The sequence below is a fragment of the Nyctereutes procyonoides genome, unplaced genomic scaffold (genome assembly GCF_905146905.1).
Source record: "Nyctereutes procyonoides isolate TBG_1078 unplaced genomic scaffold, NYPRO_anot_genome, whole genome shotgun sequence".
NCBI lineage: Eukaryota > Metazoa > Chordata > Mammalia > Carnivora > Canidae > Nyctereutes > Nyctereutes procyonoides.
In genome coordinates, this window is record NW_026575048.1 from 35,878,711 (window position 1) to 35,886,497 (window position 7,787).

At 47.9% G+C, this 7,787-nt stretch overlaps 1 long non-coding RNA gene across 1 annotated transcript in view; it reads right to left on the reverse strand.

Moving 5' to 3' along the window:
* LOC129510984 (uncharacterized) overlaps positions 1-6,843 on the reverse strand; it is a 63,813-nt gene extending 56,970 nt beyond the window's left edge. The window contains exons 1-2 of the long non-coding RNA XR_008664724.1: positions 6,633-6,843; positions 6,349-6,506 (exon numbers count right to left, since the gene is read on the reverse strand). This is a non-coding gene — a long non-coding RNA (uncharacterized LOC129510984). The remainder of the gene's footprint in view (positions 1-6,348; positions 6,507-6,632) is intronic.
* Between the last annotated feature and the right edge of the window lie 944 nt (positions 6,844-7,787).

The window sequence follows — 7,787 nt, forward strand, 5'->3', positions numbered from 1 at the left end:
GGAGGACAGAGGGAGGTAGAGGACAAAAGGTTAAGCCTCTTAGATGTCAGGCTCCTTCAGGGAGCTTTCCCCAGATCCCCACTACACATTGCAGCCTATGTGTTTCATCGGCCACTCCACCCGCCTGTCCGAATTTTCCGTCTGCAATGGCGTAAATGCGGCATGTAATGTAAAGGAGCTGGAGGAGGAAGATGGAGGGATGCCATGAGGCTCTGAGATGGTGCAAAGCAAAGAACACACAGAAGGGGACTTAGTCCAGGGTGGAATTACAGCAAACACCCCCTGCTGAAAAAAGCCACCCTGTCCTCATGCATCCTCATGGCCCTGGTTGTGTCACCAGATGATGGGGTCATGTGGAAAGGAGGGTGTGACAGGTCCACCTTCTCTGGCCTTTGATGGGGCTGAATGCTGTGAATAAACTCCATTTCCTTGGAGCTGCAACTTTCCTACTTCGGCCATCCTGCTCTTTGCTGGACCACTGCCGAACCTTTGAAGGCCAGTCTGGATGAAGCCCAGTCTGTAGCCTCAGGGCTGGAAGGGCGCGGTCCTGACTCAGGAGCTGACTCTGGAAAAGCCGGCTGCAAGGGAGGGCGTGAGTCATGAACCCAGACATAGCTGGGATTCCTGGTCTGTGCTCCGGGGTGGGGTGCGGGGGAAGAACGCTAAGCTTGGACTGCTCTCCTTCTAGGCAGGAGGTGCTACAGGATGTGAGGGCTCCCGCCTCCCTGCACCCGTCCCCTGGGGCGCTGAGAGTGGCCTGACAGTATTGGGCTCACGTCTATTTCACCAGAAAGACATAAATAGGAAAGACCCGGTCTGCTGGTTCACCTCCTCATCCCTGGGCCAAAGAACCAGACTGTCGGCTTCAAAACGAAGTTCCTCTCCTTACTAGCGCTGTGATCTAGCCATCTCCCCTAACCTCCCTGTGCCCCAGCTTCCTTGTCCGGATGATGGGGGGCGATGACGATAATCTGTCACACAGTTCTGTGAGGACTCCAGAAGATCATATTTGCAAAGCATCCAGAAGAGTGCCTGGCACCAAGCAGGCACTCAGTAAACAAAGCAGGGTTTGAATTATCATTATTTTATTGGGTAAATGTGAAGTATTTGCTAATGCATGAATGAAAGGAAATCTTATTTGACTATTAATACCAAAGTCAAACAAATGGCTTCTCTCCTTTTGAATGCAGTTTTCCAAGTTGTTCAGGGCTCTTGAAGCCACAGTCTCCTCCTGAGAGTTCTGATGAGAGCAACGTGGTTATTTCCCAAAGTAGATCCTGATCCCAGCCGAGCTAAGCGACTTGTCCTGGTTCCAGTCATGGGGCTGAGAATGCTGTAAAACATCAATCTAGCTGTCTTCAGGAGCACTCTGTTGTGGAGACTGCTTGTTGCCTCTCCTACATCCATTTTCCTCTACTTCCTGTGTTGTCAGCAACTGCTATGTTGTCAGGGGCAGCAATGTGCCTAATTAAAAAGCTGCATTCCCCAGGCTGCTTTACAGATACGGTGGCCAATAAAAGATATAGGCAGAAAGGGTATGTTGCGGGTTCTAGGAAAGCTCTTTAAAGGAGCCTGACACCTAGGCTGCTTAGCCTTCTGTCCCCTACTTTCCTCTTTCTTCTTGTGTGGAATGCACAGGTGATGGCTGGAGCTCCAGCAGCTCTATTAAAACCAGAAGACAACTTTAAGGAAGGAAGCCAACGCTAAGGAATGCAGAGAAGAGAGATGGATGAACTGGCTGCCCACTGACCTTTGCACTGGACAGCCCGCTTCTAATCTTTTTCTGTCTGAGGGAAAGTAAGCCTGACACTTGCTGGGAGCACGGCTATTTTGTAAAACTTTCCTTTATATCTACCTAAATTGATAGAAACCCATGCATCCTTCTCACACTATGTAAATGTCCAGGAATAACAGCTAAAATGATACATTTATGCCATTGCTAAAAACTCCAGTATTTTAAGTATGATAAACTTTTGAAAGGACAGCACGGAGGGAAAGGCTAATGCTAAAAGTCTCTGGGGAGAAGCACTCCCTTGCAGGATAATGGATCCTAAAAACAAAGGATGCACGGGAAAACCGCCATGGATAACATTTGCCATCACCGTTAGCTTTTTTGATTATACAAAATGCAAGGAAACCGGGTGTTTTTTGCTTTTCTTTAATCAGAGGAATCATCTGAGACCAAACAAGCCTCCCAACCACTCCTCCTTCCTGTGGACCCAACTTCCTTCTGATCCACTGCTGGCTTCCCCTCGCCTGAGCTCTGTGGTCTAACCAGAACCCTGTTGAAGTTGTGAGGAGCCCAAGTTCTGCCCTGAAGCACTGGGCCAAGCACACGACTGTCCTGCCTCAGCACTGCGAGCAGAGAGGGTCCTCTCGATTTTGGCACAGGTAGCAGTTGCAGAACAAAACCGCCCACAAAGTGGCACCATTTAGAACAAACAATACAGCCGTGCTGCACATGCAAAGCCTCGACTTTCAGAAAGGAGATGTATGAAGCACCTGATGCCTTATGTTGGCAGGGCAGTACCACGGAAGGCTGACCACACGTGTCAAGGGACACAACTGGCATTACTTCTGGATCCCTGTAGAATGAGTGGGAAGATTCAGCTCCTGAGGCACTGCGTGATCTTGGATATCTTCAGATTTGGCAAGGAAAGGACATGTTATGCTCGCCCTGGTTTTAGTTTTAAGTGTACCTTACTTAATATTTTCAAAATGACTCAGCCCCATATACTGTGATGATTCGCAAACAACCAGAAATTGACAGTAGCTGGCCTTAGACAGGAAGTGTGAGTACAGCATCCAGCTGCTTCCACCCTGGAAGCAGGTCTGAGGCCAGTGGTCCTGGACTCTCTGGCCCGCTGTCCCATTCTGCCGGATTACAGACAGCACCCTCCTGGTCCCCTGCTTTTCCTGACTCTCCTCTCCTGATGGAGGTGAAGGTCCCGCCCCCCTCTGCCAGGCACTCCTCAAGGCAGCTGCTCAGCCTGATATACCTGCCTAGGACACCTGCACCTTGAAGAAGTTGAGTAATTGGCCATCCTTCCTATCTTCCAGGGTGGGTATGTGTGTGTGTTGGGGGCTGAGGGGTAAAGGAAATGCACAGAAATTTACTACCACGTGGTTGGGCTGAAGACAAGGGGAGCTGTCCCCACTGTGATGATGGGGACAATAAAAACCATGATGGCCATGATGATGGTGACAACATCTAGTACTCTGGGTTTTCCAGGAGAGAACCATGAAACATTTCCCGTTTACCTAATCAATAAATATCTTGCATATGCAGAACACAACACAGATGGGATCTCACTTCAGGAACCCAGAGCCAATTCTTTATGAATGCCCACAGGGCCCAGGGCCCGCGTAGAGACTGAAAGGAGTCTGGGTCTATGTCTGAATCTGTAATCGTGTATTTAACAACTATCAAGTCTCACTATAACTGGTGTGCTAATCATCACAGATCTTTACAAGGACCCAAGAGGCCAGTACTATTATTAACTCCCTTTCACAGTGAGGAAGGTGGGACAAGAAGCTATGTAACTTGCCCAACATGAGGGCAAGCTCTCCGTATGGCAATAGATGGTGGGAACCATGCTAACCTCTTGGCAAGAGGGATAAAAGCCCAGGTAGGGGTCCTGATGAACGGTGTGGAGTGGGAGATGGGGCCAGCAGCAATAGGCCAGTCTCGAAGCTCAGGGGGCCATGACAACAGGCCACCAGGCCATTTCCAAATATCATCAAACTGTCAGCATTTTCTTTTTTGCTGCAGGTGTCCTTTTAAAAATATCTGCTTCGTTTCTCTTGTAGTTTGTTTCTCTTTTTACTCTTTGCCTGCATCCTCATTAGAATCAGCATCTTTCTTAGTTGGAAAATATGACAAAGCAGCACATCATATTAATGAATGCTCTATTATTCAGACCTGCCCATGGCCTTATTTCTGGCCTTTTTAAATGACTCTCCTGATTATAAAAGTGATTCTGTCAGTTCGCCACAGGCTTATTTCTCATGGGTAAGCGGTAAATTGACTTCCAGCATTCATACGACTGCCTGAATTCTACATCAAAGAATACAATCAAGGTCTCAAATAAAATCAACCACCTCAAAACTACTTCCCGACGGGCGCTTATCCAGGCGAATTGAAGACTCCGCCCGGTAACAAACACACATTGACTCCTGGTGTGTTCTCTGAAATGGGGACAAGAGAGAATGCTAGTGTGCATAAGCCACCACGACACTGCCTAAGGCATTTTGCCTTTTGGGGCTCTTCTCTCCAGGAAGATGGCATTTCTCTGAGCGCTTACAAAGATTACTCACCGAGAGAGAGAGACAGACTGGGCTGGGCTCCCACCTCGGAAACCCCTGTTGTCTGCCTTGCTGAGGTCCTGACTTGATCCGGAGACTGTCAGCCTTGGAACTGCCACTGATTACATTGAAATCACAAGATCTTGCTTGGGAAAGTGATGTCACTAATTCTGGGGCTGCAAGCCCACATGCCTTGAGAGTCCAGGTAAGAAGGGAAGCTGATAGAGCTAAAGTCGATGGGGGCTCCTCTGTGTCCAGATGCTGTTGGAAGCCCTTGGCAGATGCTTACTCTCTGAGCCCTCCCAGTGGCCCTCTAAGGCAGGCAGTGTCATGGTCCGGAAACCCAAGGCTAACAGAGCCTTGCAGTATTAGGGTTCAATAACATAGGACCCCATCATAGTGATCTGAATACAAAAAAAAAAAAAAAAAAAGAATAGAAAAGAAAAAGAAAAAAAAAACCCAAACACCAATCCTGGGCAGGCCAACAGAATTTGAGAGGGTTGGGGGTAGATTCAAATAGGATGCTTTTGGCCTTAGAGCCACCAGCCTACAACTCCAGGTTTGTTTTTGTTTTTGTTTTAATTTTTTCTTGGCATTTTTCTCAGTTTATAAGAGTAAGGTTCAAGGGAGGATTTCTTCCTTGGAATCCGGCTCTCTGATTTTAATGTGACACCTTCCCACCCCCTACCCCCTTCCCCACTGCATGCTACATGCATAATGCCTGCTTTGAAGCTCAAGCTGTGACCCTTCCAGCTCCCACTTCATGCCCCCCACAGGTGTCACATCACCGGACACTAGATGTAGCTTTAACCCTGGGCTATCCCTACCCTTCATACACTCTGGATTTTTAATTTAACAAATCGTATGCTCAATCAGCTCTGTCAAGGCAGACCCTAAAAGTCAACATCAGCCGAAGGGGAGGGTCCGGTGTAAGGACCCCTTAGCAAAGGGGCTTCACAAGGACACAGAAGAGCTGGGACTGAAGCTGGGGGCGGCGGGGGGTGGGGGGGTGATGGTGGTGGTCACCAAACAAGGGAGGCACCCAAAGTTGATTTTCAACAAAGACCAAACAGTCAGATCCTCCTGGAGGGCCAGCCAGCCACCATGCTGTGCTTGGGGGCAGATCGCTTATTCTCTTAGAGCTGCTCCAATTATAGAAATCTGGTGCTGACTCATTATTAACCCAGAAAGCCCACACACTCAAATGACTCTACTGAAAAAAGCTCCCTGTCATACCCTGCCTACTGATGTGCAGGTTTTTAAGCAAATTCAAAAAATGTTTATCACAAGGTATTTATGACATTTTAACTGTTCATTTACAGTAACTAGAATGACATTAAAAAAAAAAGTTTCCTGTATTTTACTTGACTGTAAAGCTAAGCCTCTTCAGAATAGTAACAGGCTGAGAAACACATTATCAAGGTCATATCAGGCCTCAGGGACTCAACAACCCAACCCTCACCCTCCCCCAGCCCCTAGGCACCAGCCCCCAGACCCCTGCATATTTTCTTTCTGATTTTACTACAGTTAGGGACATTCACTCGCAAGCAAAAATAAAAGTCATAAAGTAAGTTCCCAGAATCATTCATATGCCAAAATTCTGCCTCTCTATTGTATTTCTTGCACTTAAAAACTGGGCAGCTCAGACCACGCGGCCAGAAACTTCTCGGGGGCTGTCTTCCCTCCACCTCTGAGAAGCGGAAGCTGGCCCAACCTCAGTCCCCCTGGGTGAGCACCGATTCACCCACCTCCATCTCTGAACTTCACTGGGGCTCCAGAGCGGAGTCTGGAACCGCTTAGCTTCCAACCGAGTATCACTGCCTCTTCCAGGACGACAGTGTGGACATTCTCCCAGCTAAGCCCTGAGACAGCAGGCTGAAATACAGTAGCGATGGGGCGGGGGCAGACGCAGCCACTGCTCTAAAATTAGGGACCCTCAAAGTCTCCAATGCAGTGTCCCCTCCAAGATGCAACAGCTTTAACCCATCTAGACTCTGAGGCAGACGGCAGAAATGATGGTAAAAATGACAGAGACGTACTCACCAGGGACAAGCGGCTGACTCCACCTTCCCCGCCGGGGCCGCGAAGGTCTGAAGCAGACACCGACTCAGGCACAGCCCTTCTGGAATACCAGCCCGCGGCTCAGCAAGCACCAGGCATGCAGTCACTCTTTCCCTCCATTCCCAATGATGTCCACATGACTGAGACCAAAAAAAAAAAAAAGAAAAGAAAATGAAAAAAAAAAAGAAAAAAGAAAAAAAGAAGGAAAAAGAAAGAATGAAAAAAAAAAGTAAAAAAAAAAAGGCAGAAAAAAAAAGCGCGCACACCTCAGTCTTCGTTCTCATTGGAACGAGATGACTCATGCTGACTCACAGCCACCACTTCCTCTCCGACATTCTCTTCATACTTGTGAGCTGGGCTGGTCCCGTTCCCAGGGTCTCTGCAGCCCTTCCTGGAAGAACAGTCTTCTGACCCTGGCAAAGCGGCCCAGATGCTGACCTCATGTGGAGCCCCCCAGGGTGGGGGGGAGCGCCTACACAGGGGAAATGCTTTATTTAGGAGATCTGAACCACAGAAAAATAAAATGCATGACTCTCATGTGCATTTGAATTTCAAATATACACTGACATTTTGTAATATGTTGCAACGCTCCTGCTCCTACGAAACTCTTGCTCTTTTCAAGGCATTTCAGAGAAGGCAGGAGAAGGGGATATTGCCTTATTCTCTAAGGAGGTGGGATCTCCATTGCCCTGGCAAGACTTGTTTCAGTGCATGGTTTCTTCTGCATCTCTTCCTCTGACATAACCAATTCGTGGGCTCTAAAATCATGATCTCTTCAAAGTTGTTTATTAGGAGGGTGTGTGCTCTGCTTTGGGGATTAAGTGACTTACAAAATCTTTTCTCTCTGTCTTTTAGACTGCAAGAATTTGCCAGACGTGAATATTAAAATCCCAAGAAATGAAATGAAGGTGTAACAATCGAACTTTTAAAAATTGTCGGTGCATGTTAAGAGGCAAGAGCAGAGAGTAGTAGTAGTCTCTGCCACCCGGTTTTTCTTTGGAATGATACCGGGGGTGGGGCAGTCTTCCACAGCTTCCTGCATTTTTCAATTATGAGAGGCTATGGAGGAGAGCAGGATCCGCGTGATGCTCAGCCGCCTCTCGAGAAGCCCAGAAGGGTGGCTTGATTGCATCAGGACAACCATGGTTTCTGGAAGGTCACACACACAAGGCCATGAGTGAACACTGGTGCTCTTAAAAACACGTTTTGACTTAATGCCTACTGCTGGGTGGGCCACACTCTGATACCCCTAAAGGATAAGAGAAAATATGGAAATTACATTTTGCTGGATGACAGGAGACACAGGCAAGCCACATGTGCAATGTGCAGTGGGCCTCACTCTGGAGGGGTCAGAAGACTCAGTTTCCGTTTACAGCGAAGTTCATCTTAGGGGAAAAAATACTTGTTCAGTATTCTATTAG